Raw genomic sequence first — 14,079 nt, forward strand, 5'->3', positions numbered from 1 at the left:
CACGTCCATTGTTTTATTTTTCTTCGTCACATACTTTTGGGGAAAAAAACACCAGGCATTAAAAAAAAAGGTTTTACTGTTCCCTGTATTAAACTTAACCAATGTATCAAAACTTCAAATCTTAGTAAATAGAGGGAGGTACATCTGTAATACCCTGAAGGACTGAGCCAGTTTAAATGAGTTTGAAACATTGTTAAACGGTCACATTAAAACAGAAGGGGATACACATTGACATTACACAACTACAGTATAGAAACCATATGAGCTACAAATAATTACTATCAAAAGTTGGTTAGATGTCAATAGCTTTTATATTCAACGTAATGTCATTTTGAAAAAAGCTAGATTGGTAATTTGGGGTATATTAAAAGGCAATCTGATAAGCAAATCTTTCCATTAAATTCTGCACAAGAAGTAACTTACTCGCATATTATATCAGTTTTGATCAGTATAATTTTGAAAACAATGTGGGATGAAAAGGAAATGCATCTTGAGAAGAGCAATAAAGATTATTAATGGAAAATATGTTTTATGAACAAAGATAAAAGAACTCAAGAAAAGTTTAAGGAATGAGCTTGTTCTAATCTTCAAGTAAATGTAATGTATTTGATCAAAACAATACCATATCCATGTTTTCATGATACTGTTCATTTAATTCAGAGGACAGAGAAGGAACAGATGCATGTTTAAGGCAATAGAGATATATAGACAGGATATAAAAGTTTATATTAATTTGAATTAAACACTGCCCTAACTACATAACACTGCCTGGAGTCTAGAAACTTCTAATGGCTTTCTATCAGTGTTATAACACATTACAGAAATTGAAAGATTTTTTTTGCTTTGTTTTGTTTTTTAAGATTTTAAGTAATCTCTATACCCAATGTAGGGCTCAAAACCACAACCCTGAGATCAAGGGTCACAGGCTCTACCAACTGAGCCAGCCAGGTGCTCCTGGAATTTAAAGATTGTTTTAATCTGGCCCCAGCTCAACTGTTCACAACCTTATTTGTCATTATTCCCTAAGTACTCTGACCCACTTAAGAGGGTTGTTGTTTACACTGGCTCATTGGTAAAAACCAGGCTTACCTCTTTTCTAATATCTTTATTTATGCCACTATTTTTCACATAGAATATCCTCCCTCCTTTAAAGCCTAGTTCAAATTTGACCTCCGTTGTAGCGCTCTCTCTAACCAAATTTCCAAAATAATCAGGTACCTTTAATTGGAGTCTCACAAATTAGCATTTAATTACATCCTACAGATTTCTGTTTTCAGCAAAGCTCAAATAACAGGGACTGGATTTACTTTAACTCTTGAAACATCTTAAAACCAAGCAAAATATGTGAAAAAAAATAGTTTAAAACTGGATGCAAGAGAAGAATCTATAAAAGATGAAAAGCAAATTAGATGAGACCTGTGATTGTTCTGGACTTTCCAAGACAGAGAGAGGCACAGGGAGTGGGAACACAGGTGAAGCTCAGCATTCTTTTCTGGTGAATGTTGAGGGAGTAAAGGCAGCTAGGTTTGTAGGGCAGAACATAGGAGAAGAGATCTGCATAGAGAGAGGGCTATGGAGACAATAAATAAATAAATAAAATAAAGTAAAATAAAATGAAATAAAATAAAAATAGTCTCCCTCAAGTATTCAGTTGAGTACTGATAAATGTGTTTGTCTGGAGAAAGAGCCACCCAGAAGGAGCACAAGAAACATTCCAAGCTCACCAATGACTGAGCATAATTCATTCAAACCACCAGAATGGAAACCTTATAATTCTAGAGCCTTAAGTAGAGTACACATAAGTATTTGCCTCAGTTGGGAAAAAGTCTCCCCTAGAATAAATACTGCTCTGGTGCTACCCCACAAAGCTTAAAAGCTAATGAAAAATAGGTTAACAATAGCAAAAGAATTGAGGAAGGAAATCAGAATGCAAAGTATGACCAAACTGATGATGAGTCCTCCACCCTACCCTCTACTTTTCCCCCTAATATATCCCAACCTGGAGTTAAGGTGCCATATCACCTGGAGGCAGTCATCTGGGAGCAGACAGAGAAAACTCCTAAAGCTCAGAGTGAGTAGAGAAAATCCATTTTACTTTTATTTCCCTATGCCCTTTTGAGTACCAATCTCTAGGCAATTCCAAGGCAGTGGGAGTGGCAACACTGACAATGGGGGTGGCAAGTGCCTAAACCTGAGGGAGAGGAAGCTTCCTCTTTGATCAGAGGACCTGTGATCATTTCTCTACAATAAATACCTCTCTGTATTTGGACCAGGACATGGGTTCAGTCACAGTCAGTGCATGGCAGAGCAGGATAAATAAAACCCAGCTTTCAGGCCAGAGGACCAAGAGAGGCCTAGAAAACTGGACAGTACTGGGGAGATGGTCAAGATGAAGGACCAAGAAAAAGAGATCCCCAAAAATTCCATACCATGGAATACTTCTCAACAATAAAAAGAAACAAACTACTGATACATACAACAAAATGAATGGATCTCAGAGATAATAGACAAAGTAAAAGAAACCAGTCTCAAAAGCTTCCAGACTGTATGATGCCATTTATGTAATATTCTCAAAAGGACAAAAAATACTGTGACAGAAAACAGATGAGTAGTGTCCAGGGTTCAGAGGTGGAGTTAAGTATGACCGCTAAGGGGTAACAAAAGTATGTTGGGGCAACAGGACAGTCCTGCATCAACTGTGGTGGCAATTACAAAAAACAATGTATTTATTAAAACTCATAAATGTAAAATAAAAAAAAAACAACTCGTAAAAGTATAGCCCAATAAAAAAAATCCATCTTACTGTATGTTAATTAAAAAATAAAGATGTAGAAAGATGGCAAAAGATATGCCAATTTAACACTAGTTAAAATAAAGCTGGCATGGGGGGGCACCTGGCTTGCTCAATCAGTAGAGCACGCAACTCTTGGTCTCAGGGTCATGAGTTCAAGCCCCATGTTGGGCATAAAGCTTACTTAGAAAAAAAAAGCTGGCATGACTATAATATCAGACAAAGTAGATTTCAGGGCTAAGAATATTTTTTATCAATCTGATGAAAGATCTCAGCTTCCTCCTTAAGAAGCTGGAAATAGAAGAGTAGATTAATCCCAGGGTGCCTGGGTGGTTAAGTGTCAACTCTTGATTTCGGCTCAGGTCATGATCTCAGGGTTGTGAGACTGAGCCCTACATCAGGCTCCATACTAGGAGTGGAGTCTGCTCAAGATTTTCTCTCCCCCTCTCTCTGCTCTTCCCCACAACATGTGAATGCAAGCTCTCTTTATTTCCCTAAAATAAGTAAATAAATCTTTTTTTTATAAAGAAGAGCAAATTAATCGCCAAAAGCAGGAAAATGGAAAAAATAGAGATCAGAGAGGAGATTGATAAAATGTAACACAGAAAGAGAAAAAAAAATAATAAAACTAAAAAACCTGGTTCTTTGAGGAGATCCATTCATTTGATAAAACCCAGACAGATTAGGGAAATAAAGAGAAAAAAATGCAAATTACTAATACCAGGATTGAGAAAGGTGATAGTACTAGAGATTGTTTAGCTTTTAAAAGGATAATAAGTAAATATGAACAACCATATACCAATAAATTTAACAACTCCGTTGAAAGGGATAAATTCCTTGAAAGACACAAGCTGCTAAAGATTACTCTAGAAGATATCAATAACCCGAAGAGCTATATGTCTAACTATAAAATTAAATATTTACTGGTGAATTGTACCAAACATTAAGAGGTAATACCAATTCTACACAAAGATATCCAGAAAATTAAGAGGAGGGAACATGTCTTAACTCATTCTACAAGGCCAGCATTATCCTAATATCAAAACCAAACAAAGGTAAGAAAACTAAAACCAAAATTCCTCATGAGCATAGGTGCAAAAATTCCTAAAATTTTAGCAAATCAAATTTAATAATATGTAAGAAAGATAAGAAGGATCATGACCAAGTGAGGCTCATTCCTGCAGTGCATGGCTGCCTTAACGTTCAAAAATCAATCAATATAATTTGCAATATTAACAGATTAAAGAAGAAAAATGATGAGATCATCTCGATAGGTACAAAAAAGTATTTGATAAAATCCAACAACCGTTTCTGATTAAAAACACAAAACAAAAGTCTCAGCAAATTGGAACAGAAAGGAACTTCCTCCAACCTATAGCTAACATCATACTTAATGGTAAAAGAAAGAATGCTTTCCCCAGTGATACAAGCAAAAAAGTAAGAATGTATATTTAACCACTTCTATTTAACAATTCTCTGGAGTTCCTGTGCAGTGCAATAAGGCAAGAAAATGAAATAAAAAGCATCAGATTGGAAAGAATGAAATAAAAGTACCTTTATTCATAGACAAAATTTTCTATATAGAAAATCCTACAGATTCTACAAAAAGGTACCTAGAATAAGTTGGTTTATCAAGGTTGTAAATATAAGATCAATAATCATCAACAAACTGTGTTATTCTATACTAGCAATAAATAATCAAATTGAAATTCTGTATTTAGCATATTTAACTATCAGTTGGTATGTGCCAGTCTTCTGTATTATTTCAACACATGCTAATTAACAACAAAACCTCATTCTGTCTACTAAAGGAGACAGAAAGGAAAGGTAGTAGACTCTCTTCCAACTTGTATCATAAAGATACACACTCAATTGGAAAGTATAACAATTTATTGTACCCTATCCTGAGTACCATAAAAGTTATTCCCCCCAAATTATATATTCATTTCTCTATATTCTAGCTCCATTTAGGTAACTGAAATAAAGAAATACAAATTTTCATTTTGAATAAAAACTTCAGCAATCTAGATTATTTGGGCTCTTCTTTTGTAAAACATAATTATTCTAAAATCGTTATTCCTTTTTTTATTCCTTCTTTTTTTAATTGAAGTATAATTGACACAATGTTACATTAGATTCAGGTGTACAATATAGTGATTTGACAAGTTTATATGTAATGCTACGTCCACCACAAGCATAGCTACCATCTGTCACCAGAGAACACTATTATAATACTATTGACTATATTTCCTATGCTGTACCTTTTATTGCCCTGACTTATTCATTACATAACTGAGAGCCTTTACGTCCCACCCCTTTCTACCCATTTTGCTCATTTCCCAACCATCTCCCCTCTGGTAACCACCAGTTTGTTCTCTATTTATGAGTCTGTTTCTGTATTTTGTTTGTATGGGTTTTTGGATTGTTGGGTTTTTTAGATTTTACATTTAAATGAAATCATATTGCATTTGTCTTTCTCTGTTGGACTTATTTCACTCAGCATAATATCCTCTAGGTCCATCCATGTTGTCACAAATGGCAAGAGCTCATCCTTTTTATGGTTGGGTAATATTTCATTATATATACTATATAATGAACTTTATTCTTAATAGAAATAGAATTATACAGAAATATATAAGTAATATATTAAATAATACATATATATTAATATATATGTATAGCTTCCACATATTCTTTGTCCATTTATCTATTATGCCTCCCTTTCTTATATTAATACATCTTTATTTTTTAATATTTAAAAGTAAACTCTACCCTCAATATGGGGCTTGAATTCACAACGCTGAGATCATGAGTTGCATACTCTACTGACTGAGCCAGCCAGGTGCCCCAAGAATAAATTTTAAAAATTATTTATTTATGATCATAGAGTTTTAAAATTGGATATAGTTCATCAATATAACAATAAGCAACCCAAATGTCTACCTTAGCATAAGCATTTCATAAAGTTAGCCCATTGGAAGGCAAGACAAGTTAATTTGTACAGACTCTTGGGATAATTCATTTCTTTAACACGGTATTATATAGATTGTAATTTGAGACCATAAAATGACCTTTTATTGGCTTTACAACTAAAATTGGCTAGAAAAATAGTAAATAGATAAAACTGGAGGAAAATATCAGAAGAACAATCTGTTAGGCACCAGTCTTAACATGAGAAAATGCCAATTAGGAGCCTAGACACCCACAGCAAGGAGGCATTTTGAAACTCTCTAGGTATGAGTAAGCATAGCCAACAATCAAAAAATAATTTGTTTCTACCTGGGTAACATTCAACAATTAATATACACTGCCACCAGCTGAAACATGGTGCTATAGCTATGGCCTACTTGTCCTAAAAAGGATGTGTCCAACTAGCAGTTAAAATTTTTTCTCTGTTTGCTTGTTTGCTTTTGTTTTTTTCCAATTTTGGTAGGGGAAAGGAAGTAGGGCAGGCAGGAAGGAAGACTTTCTGCATAATTCTATTTCTATTAAGAATAAAATGTTTATAGGGCGCCTGGCTGGCTCAGTCGGAAGAGTATATAACTTTTTTTTCACTTTATTTTATTTTTATTTTATGATAGTCACAGAAAGAGAGAGAGAGGCAGAGACATAGGCAGAGGGAGAAGCAGGCTCCATGCACTGGCAGCCCGATGTGGGATTCGATCCTGGGTCTCCAGGATCGCGCCCTGGGCCAAAGGCAGGCGCCAAACCGCTGCGCCACCCAGGGATCCCTTTTTTCACTTTAGTAGACTTTTTATTTCAAAGCTATTAAACATAAAGTGATACATCTTTTCTCTCTCTTTAGTTAACATGGGTAAATGTTCATTGAGTAATGTTATCTCAACTAGTTTACTGCTGACATTTATTAGCTTGTAATGTTGCATTAAGTGGTAGACTCAAGTTATGAACTAATACTTTGAGGATAGTTCATCTGTGTTTGACTTCTAGATCACTATTTACCTTGGGGTTGTGAGCTTGAGCCTCATGTTGAATGTAGAGATAACTTGAAAAAAAAAAAAGCCTTTTTTTAAAAAAAAGAACAGGGGCACCTGGGTGGCTTAGTTGTTTAAAGCATCCAACTCTTGATTTCGGCTCAGGTCATGATCTCAGGATCATGAGATCGAGCCCTGCATCAGGCTCCACACTTAGCACAGAGTCTGCTTAAGATCTCTCTCTCCCTCTGCCCCTCCCCTCCTCTCTCTCTCTCTCTCTCTCTCTCTCTCTCTCGCTTTAAATAAATACATAATTATCTTTTAAAAAAGAATAAAATCTTTATTATTCACAACAAATGATCTGTTAGCCTCTGTTAATACATGTTTTTACACTTACAGTCAAAACTTAATATTTACAGACATTATATTTAAATAGCTAATACAATTTAGAGCAAGATTAGGAGAAACAAATGACAAAAACAGATTATAAAAACAAATCCACAGTCAGAAAACCTGTGTTCAAGTCCTAGTTATTGTCACTTCCTGGCTTTGTGATCTGGGCAAGCCTCCTAACCTCCCTGAACTTCAGTTTCCTAACTTATAAAATGGAAATGATAATTCTTGCCTTTTCTACTTCACCATATTTTTAAAGTATCAATGAGGCAAGTATATATGAAAGTTACTATAACTGTCATCCAAATTCACTGATTCTGCCAACAATACTAATAATAGTAGTGAAAAGCACTGAGTACTTCCTCTGTGCCAGGTAACGGGCTATGCTCTTTAAAGGTATTATTTCTTTCCATGAAAATGATAAATATTACAATACTAATACTAATAATGGGCACTTATCAAGCATTTGCCACGTACCCCAGAGCACTAGATCACAGGCACAGAGAAACAACAAGTTAGATGTTGTGAATCACACTAAGTCATATTAACAAGGGCTAAGGGATGCCTGGGTGGCTCAGCAGTTGAGTGTCTGCCTTCAGGTCATGGCGGCCGGATCCCAGGTCCTGGGATCAACTCCCACATCAGGTTCCCCACAGGGAGCCTGCTTTTCCCTCTGCTTGTGTCTCTGCCTCCCTCTTTCTCTGTATCTCTCATGAATAAATAAATAAAATTTTTGAAAAAAAAAACACAAGTGCTAAGAGGAAGGAATAGAAGAAACCACTAACTCTGCCTGGTTCATACAAACTCTAGCTTCAAAAGGCAATTAAAGTAGCTGTCAGGGGAACAGGCCAATGGGGAGTGACTGTTTTAAGAAGTCTCACTCTGCAGGATTACCCGTTATATAACTGTAGTGGAAAGCACATGACTTTTAGGGCAAAACTAGAATCCCAGTTCTATTACTTATAATTTAAGATGGATAATTATGAATAAACAGGGATTTACTAGAAACAAAAAGTAAAAAAAGGGCATTTCAAGAACAGGAAACAGGTACAAACACTTAAGTGTTTACAGAATAGTGTAAAGTCAGAAGTCTTCCAGGTGTTTCCCTTGACCACCTGTCCTATTAACTCTACTAAGGTTAAGCAGAAGCAAAGAGCATATGACTGAAATGATAAAGGATATGGGATTGGCAAGGTAGCTACAACAAAACAGCAAGGGGCTGTAAGACCAAAGGTGCTAGGACAAAAATGCTTGCAAATCATGTTCTCATAAGGGATTTGTATCTAGAATATATAAAGAATTCTTATGACTGAATGAAAAAATACCCCAACTAGAACTTGGGAAAAGGATCTGAATAGACAGTTCCTCAAAGATGATATACAAAAGGCCATAAGCACAAATGAAAAGATGCTCAACATCATTAGCAATCAGGGAAGTACAACCCAAAACCACAAGATAACACTTCATACCTCCTAGTACAGCTACAATTGAAAAGACAGATAATTAGTGTTGGCAAGAAAATGGTAAAATTGGAATCCTCATACACTGTGTGTGGGAATGTAAAATGGTGCAGCCACTTGGAAAAATACTCTGGCAGTTCTTCAAAAGTTTAAGCCCAGAGTTGCTGTATGACCCAGCAATTCTACTCCTAGGTCTATATGAAAGAGAAATGAAAACATGTCCACACAGACACTTGTCCATGAAGATTCATAGTAGCATAGTTGATAATAGCCAAAAAGTAGGAAAAAAAAAACCAAATGTCTATCAATGGATGAATGAATTTTTTAAAAAGTGGTATATCCATAATACAATGGAATAGTATTCAATTGTAAAAAGGAAAGAAGCACTGATACATACTACAACATGGATGAATCCTGAAAAAATTATGCTAGGTAAAAGAAACTGGTTACAAAAGGCTATATATTATGATTCCATTTGTAGGAAATGTTCAGAATAGGCAAATCTATAGAGACAGAGAGGAGATTAGTGGTGGCTTAGGTTTGACAAAAGAGTTGGAAGCAGATGTGGAGTGACTGCTAATGGATAGGAGGTTTCTTTTTGAGCAGATAAGAATGTTCTACAATGGATTGTGGTGATATATGCAAAACCCGGTGAGTATACTAAAAACCATTGAATTGTGTACTTTATATGGGTTGAATTATATGATATATGAATTATATCTCCATAAAGCTGTTATTTTTTAGGCACAAAGGTGCCAAGGAAGAGTATAAGTCAACGAATTACCATAAAATGGGGCCATAAAAGAAAACAGTTGACAACCTGGGATAATAGGTGAAGCCAAAGGATAGAAGCTTTCCATGAGAAATAATTATAGCTATAGTAGCACTAAAGAAGTGAAGAAAATGAGATAATCCTTGATTTTACCAGTTACTACTTTTTAAAAAGATTTATTATTTTGAGAGAGAGAGCACACATGAGTGGGGGTGGGGAGGGGTGAGGGGCAGAGAGAAAAGCAGGCTCCCTGCTGAGCAGTGAGTCCAATGTGGGGCTGGATCCCAGGACCCCAGGATCATGATTGGAGCTGAAGGCTGAGGCTTAATTGACTGAGCCACCCAGGTGCCCCTATCAGTTACTACTTAAGCAAACCCTGGTTAATCTTCCTTAGTTGAGTGAAAGCAATCTATACTGCTAACTCCATCATGGATTTTCTGGGGATTTGTTCTAGGTTCTAGGAATCCAAGCCTATTAGGTATCAAAATTCTTTAGGTACTTTCCTTGACAGCCTAGTTTGCTAAGTAAGGCCTGTTTAACGGAGATGACTAATCTGTAAAAGTAGATCAAGCCAACCAGATGGATGCCTTATGTGGCACACCCATCACTTCAGATCAGCAACATTTCCTCTGATACTTTCCATGTTTGGCTCACATGGAAGTAAAATAAAATGGCTATTTATTATGCACCTTACTTTCCCGTATATTGTCACATTTAATTCTCACATCTCTTACCCATAGTATAGATAAGGAAACTGGCCCTAATAGGATGGAAAGCTCCCAAAGTCACACAACTAGTGGCAAAATTAGGATTCCAGGTTTGGTCTAAACTCGTGTCCTTCCCACTAGAGTTATGAAGCTGGTAATCCTGTTGAGAGTGTGACTTCTTAAAAGTTTCTCCCCATTGGCCTGTTCCCCTGGCAGCTACTTTCAATGCCTTTTGAAGCTGGAGTTTGTGTGATTGCTAATCTGAAAACAATGATAACATTTACACATTAAACACTTCCCCAACTTGTTCCCTTGACAACCTCACACCTAAGATTAGATCCAGAAAAAAGTTCTCTGTTAGTGCTTCAATTTAGAAATCTCAGTTTGTGAGAACATCATTTTCAATTGACTTTTATTTTTTTTTTTTTTTTTTTTTTTTTTTAATTTTTATTTATTTATGATAGGCACACAGTGAGAGAGAGAGAGGCAGAGACACAGGCAGAGGGAGAAGCAGGCTCCATGCACCGGGAGCCCGACGTGGGAATCGATCCCGGGTCTCCAGGATCGCGCCCTGGGCCAAAGGCAGGCGCCAAACCGCTGCGCCACACAGGGATCCCTCAATTGACTTTTAAAGAGAGCAAAGTTTTGCAATAGCAATATAAAGTGGCAGCTCTATGTCACCATGGAAAATAGCACACTAACAACAAAAAGTCAGCTGATGAAAGATCACCTTTACTCCATACGAACTCTCTAGTTACATTCACATCACTATTCCTTCCACCACCAGCCTGGACCAACAAAGGTTGAACTAAAATGCAATATAGCTAAATATTGCAATACTAAAAATGCAATATAGCTAAATACCCTGCCATACTTGTTTTGTCAGCAATTATACCTATACCTATAGATTTTTAAGATTTTTACATTTAAATTCAATTTAATTAAAATATAGTGTATTAGTTTCAGAGTTAGAATTTAGTGATTAATCAGTTGCATATCACACCCACTGCTCATCCCATCACCCAGTTACCCCATCCCCTCACCCCCAACCCCTCCGGCAACCCTCAGTTTGTTTCCCATAGTTAAGAGAACAATATTTTTTTTAATTACACAGGTTATACACAAAAATACTTCCATTGTAAAAAAAAATTAAGCAGTGCAGGATTGTACAAAGCAGAAAGTTATAAGGCAACATTCACCAGCCTCCCTAATGTTTCCAGACCTTTTCTTGTGCATTTATTCATATATGTATATATATTATATAGTTCCTTTTTTAAAAAATATTTATTTCTTTTTTTGATACATTTATTTCTTTATATGAGAGACAAAGAGAGAGGGCACATACGAGCATGAGCAGGATGGGCAGAGAGACAGGGAGAAAGAATCCCAAGCAGACTCCATGCTGAGCACAGAGCCCAATGCAGGGCTCAATCTCACAACCCTGAAATCATGACCTGAGCCAAAAGCAAGAGTTGGACGCTTGACCAACTGTGCCACCCAGGTGCCCCACATATTGTATAGTTCTTCTAACAAAAGATGGGATCATACAATATATACTGGCCTGTAACTTTAACAGTTTTATTGAGATAGAATTGACATACTATACAATTCACCTTATAGCATAGAGTTTGGTGGGGTTTTAGCACATTTGCAGATAATGCATACAGCCATATCCAGAGTCAATTTTAGGATATTTTCATCATCTCAAAAAGAAGCCCTGGAACCTTTAGCACCTTTGTATGCTCACATTCTCTCCAACTTGAAGCAATAACTAGTCTACTTTCTGTACCTATGGCTTTCCGTATTCTGGCCATTCTGGATGAATGGAATCATACAAAATACAGCCTTCTGTGACTAGCTTCTTCCACTTAGCATAACGTTTTTAAGGTTCACCCATGTTGTAGCATGTGCCATACTTCTTTCCTATATATAGCTGAATAATATTCCATTGTGTACATATGCCATATTTGGCCTGTTACTTTTTTTCATTTACTATATTCTTTTCAGTCTTACACATAGATCTACATCACCCTCTTTGGTGACTGCACACTATTACATGGCTGCTATACAACATAATTTACGTAAGTTTTTCCCTGTTGATGGATATATAAACTACTTCTGCTGTTTCCCCATTAAAGCAATTAGTGTATCACCTTCATATGATATGTAGGGAGAAAGGGAGAGGCCATCATCTTTCTTGGTGGAAGAAGGACCCTGTCTCTAGAACAGTCGTTCTAAAGGTATGTTCCCTGGTCCTGCAGCATTACCTGGGAACTTGTTAAAAATGTATCTGAGTTTGTTATTCAAAAACTCTGGGATGGAGCCCAGCATTCACTGTTTAACAAGCCTTTCTCCTTGTGATTCTGATTTGCACTAAAATTTGAGGACCACTGTCCTAAATCTGGATCACTGCATTAAAGTGGCTTCCATTATTTAGTTTAAAGCACATTTTAAAAATTAGCAGGAACACACACACTGGCTTTAACACATGACTATGTGCATGGAGAGGGTAGATGTATCATGGAGGAGTGAGTCTCCTTTTCCTTAGAGAGATTATTTTAATATAACAAAAAAGCCCCTTCCTCTCAGACTTTTCCTATCTGCTTGACCGCTCATTCTCTTTTCCCATAGCCTTGAATACCCAACAATTAAACCATTTACATAGCATTGAGATGCCAGGGAATGGAAAGCTTCTCCTATTCCTGACCCTCTGCATTTCTGCTGATGAGACCCATAGGACAACAAACCATAAAACCCAGCTCCCATTACAAACCAAAATAATGAAAGATATGATCTCATAGAATTACAGATGGGAACTAGAATGGAATTTAGAGATCTCCTAGTCAAGACACATTTTGGAGATAAGACAAACAAAGCCCAGAAAAATTACATGCTACAAAAAGGCCACACAGCAAGCAGAAGACTCATCTCTTACTCCGCTATACTATACTGCACACCAAACACTGTATACTACATACTGCTTTACTATAATGGTCATTAACTGGGAATATGCATGAAATTCACCTGGGGAGATTTCTCTGAAAAACACATTTAGAAAAATTTATTTTCTTTATCTTACTAGAGAGGACACTGATATAATTTGACTGTCTAGAAGACATTGATTATCATCTAGTAGTATATTGTTTCTAATTTAGCAATGCCCAAAGAGGTCAGGGAGTATTCACAACTGCCAGGAGTACTTGGACTGCTTATTCTTATGCTAACTAGCTCCATGTTGCAGTTTTTGATGGTTTTGGGGGGCTTTCTACTGTGTTTCTGTCCTCTCCTTTGAGGTCAGTTATCACACTTACATCCATCAGTGTGTTTGCATCCCGCCATCCTTATCCATCCTCCCACACCTACAACTGGCAATGTGAGTTGAGACACCAAATAAATACGATCTTCAGAACTATGATAAAGGTGACAGTAAAACAGGTCATTAGTTAGGACCTACAAAATTTAGCCTAGGGACTTTGTTATATTTATGTTGGCTGAGACAAAATGGAAAGTCAATGTTGCCAGCATAACATTCTGCAAGTAAGTGGCCAAAGCAAGACCTCCTTCATACAAACAAAATAAATAATGAACTCTGGGGATTTTTTTTTTTAAACATCAGAAATGTACGTAGTTTTCCCCTCAAGTTTCTTCTCTGATGTTTGCTTGGTCTTTTTTAAATTAATAAGCTTAATTCTTTAGAGCAGTTCCAGGTTCATAGAAAAATGGAACAAAAAGCACAGAGGGTTTCCATATGCACCCTGTCCACATACATGCATGCTCCTCGCGCCTCCACCCCCATATTGACATCCCCTATGACAAACACTGTAGAGGTAGTTTTAAAATCCATTTAAATATTACAAAACTCAACACCAAAGAAACAAACAATCCAATCATGAAATGGGCAAAAGACATGAACAGAAATCTCACAGAGGAAGACATAGACATGGCCAACATGCACATGAGAAAATGCTCTGCATCACTTGCCATCAGGGAAATACAAATCAAAACCACAATGAGATACCACCTC

General features: G+C 36.5%; 1 protein-coding gene across 18 annotated transcripts in view; it reads right to left on the reverse strand.

Moving 5' to 3' along the window:
- The window catches only part of KLHL13 (kelch like family member 13), a 211,204-nt gene that overhangs the window by 28,473 nt on the left and 168,652 nt on the right, over positions 1–14,079 (reverse strand). The gene's annotated exons all lie outside the window — the stretch shown is intronic.

Source organism: Canis lupus, chromosome X (assembly GCF_003254725.2).
Source record: "Canis lupus dingo isolate Sandy chromosome X, ASM325472v2, whole genome shotgun sequence".
Taxonomy (NCBI): Eukaryota; Metazoa; Chordata; class Mammalia; order Carnivora; family Canidae; genus Canis; species Canis lupus.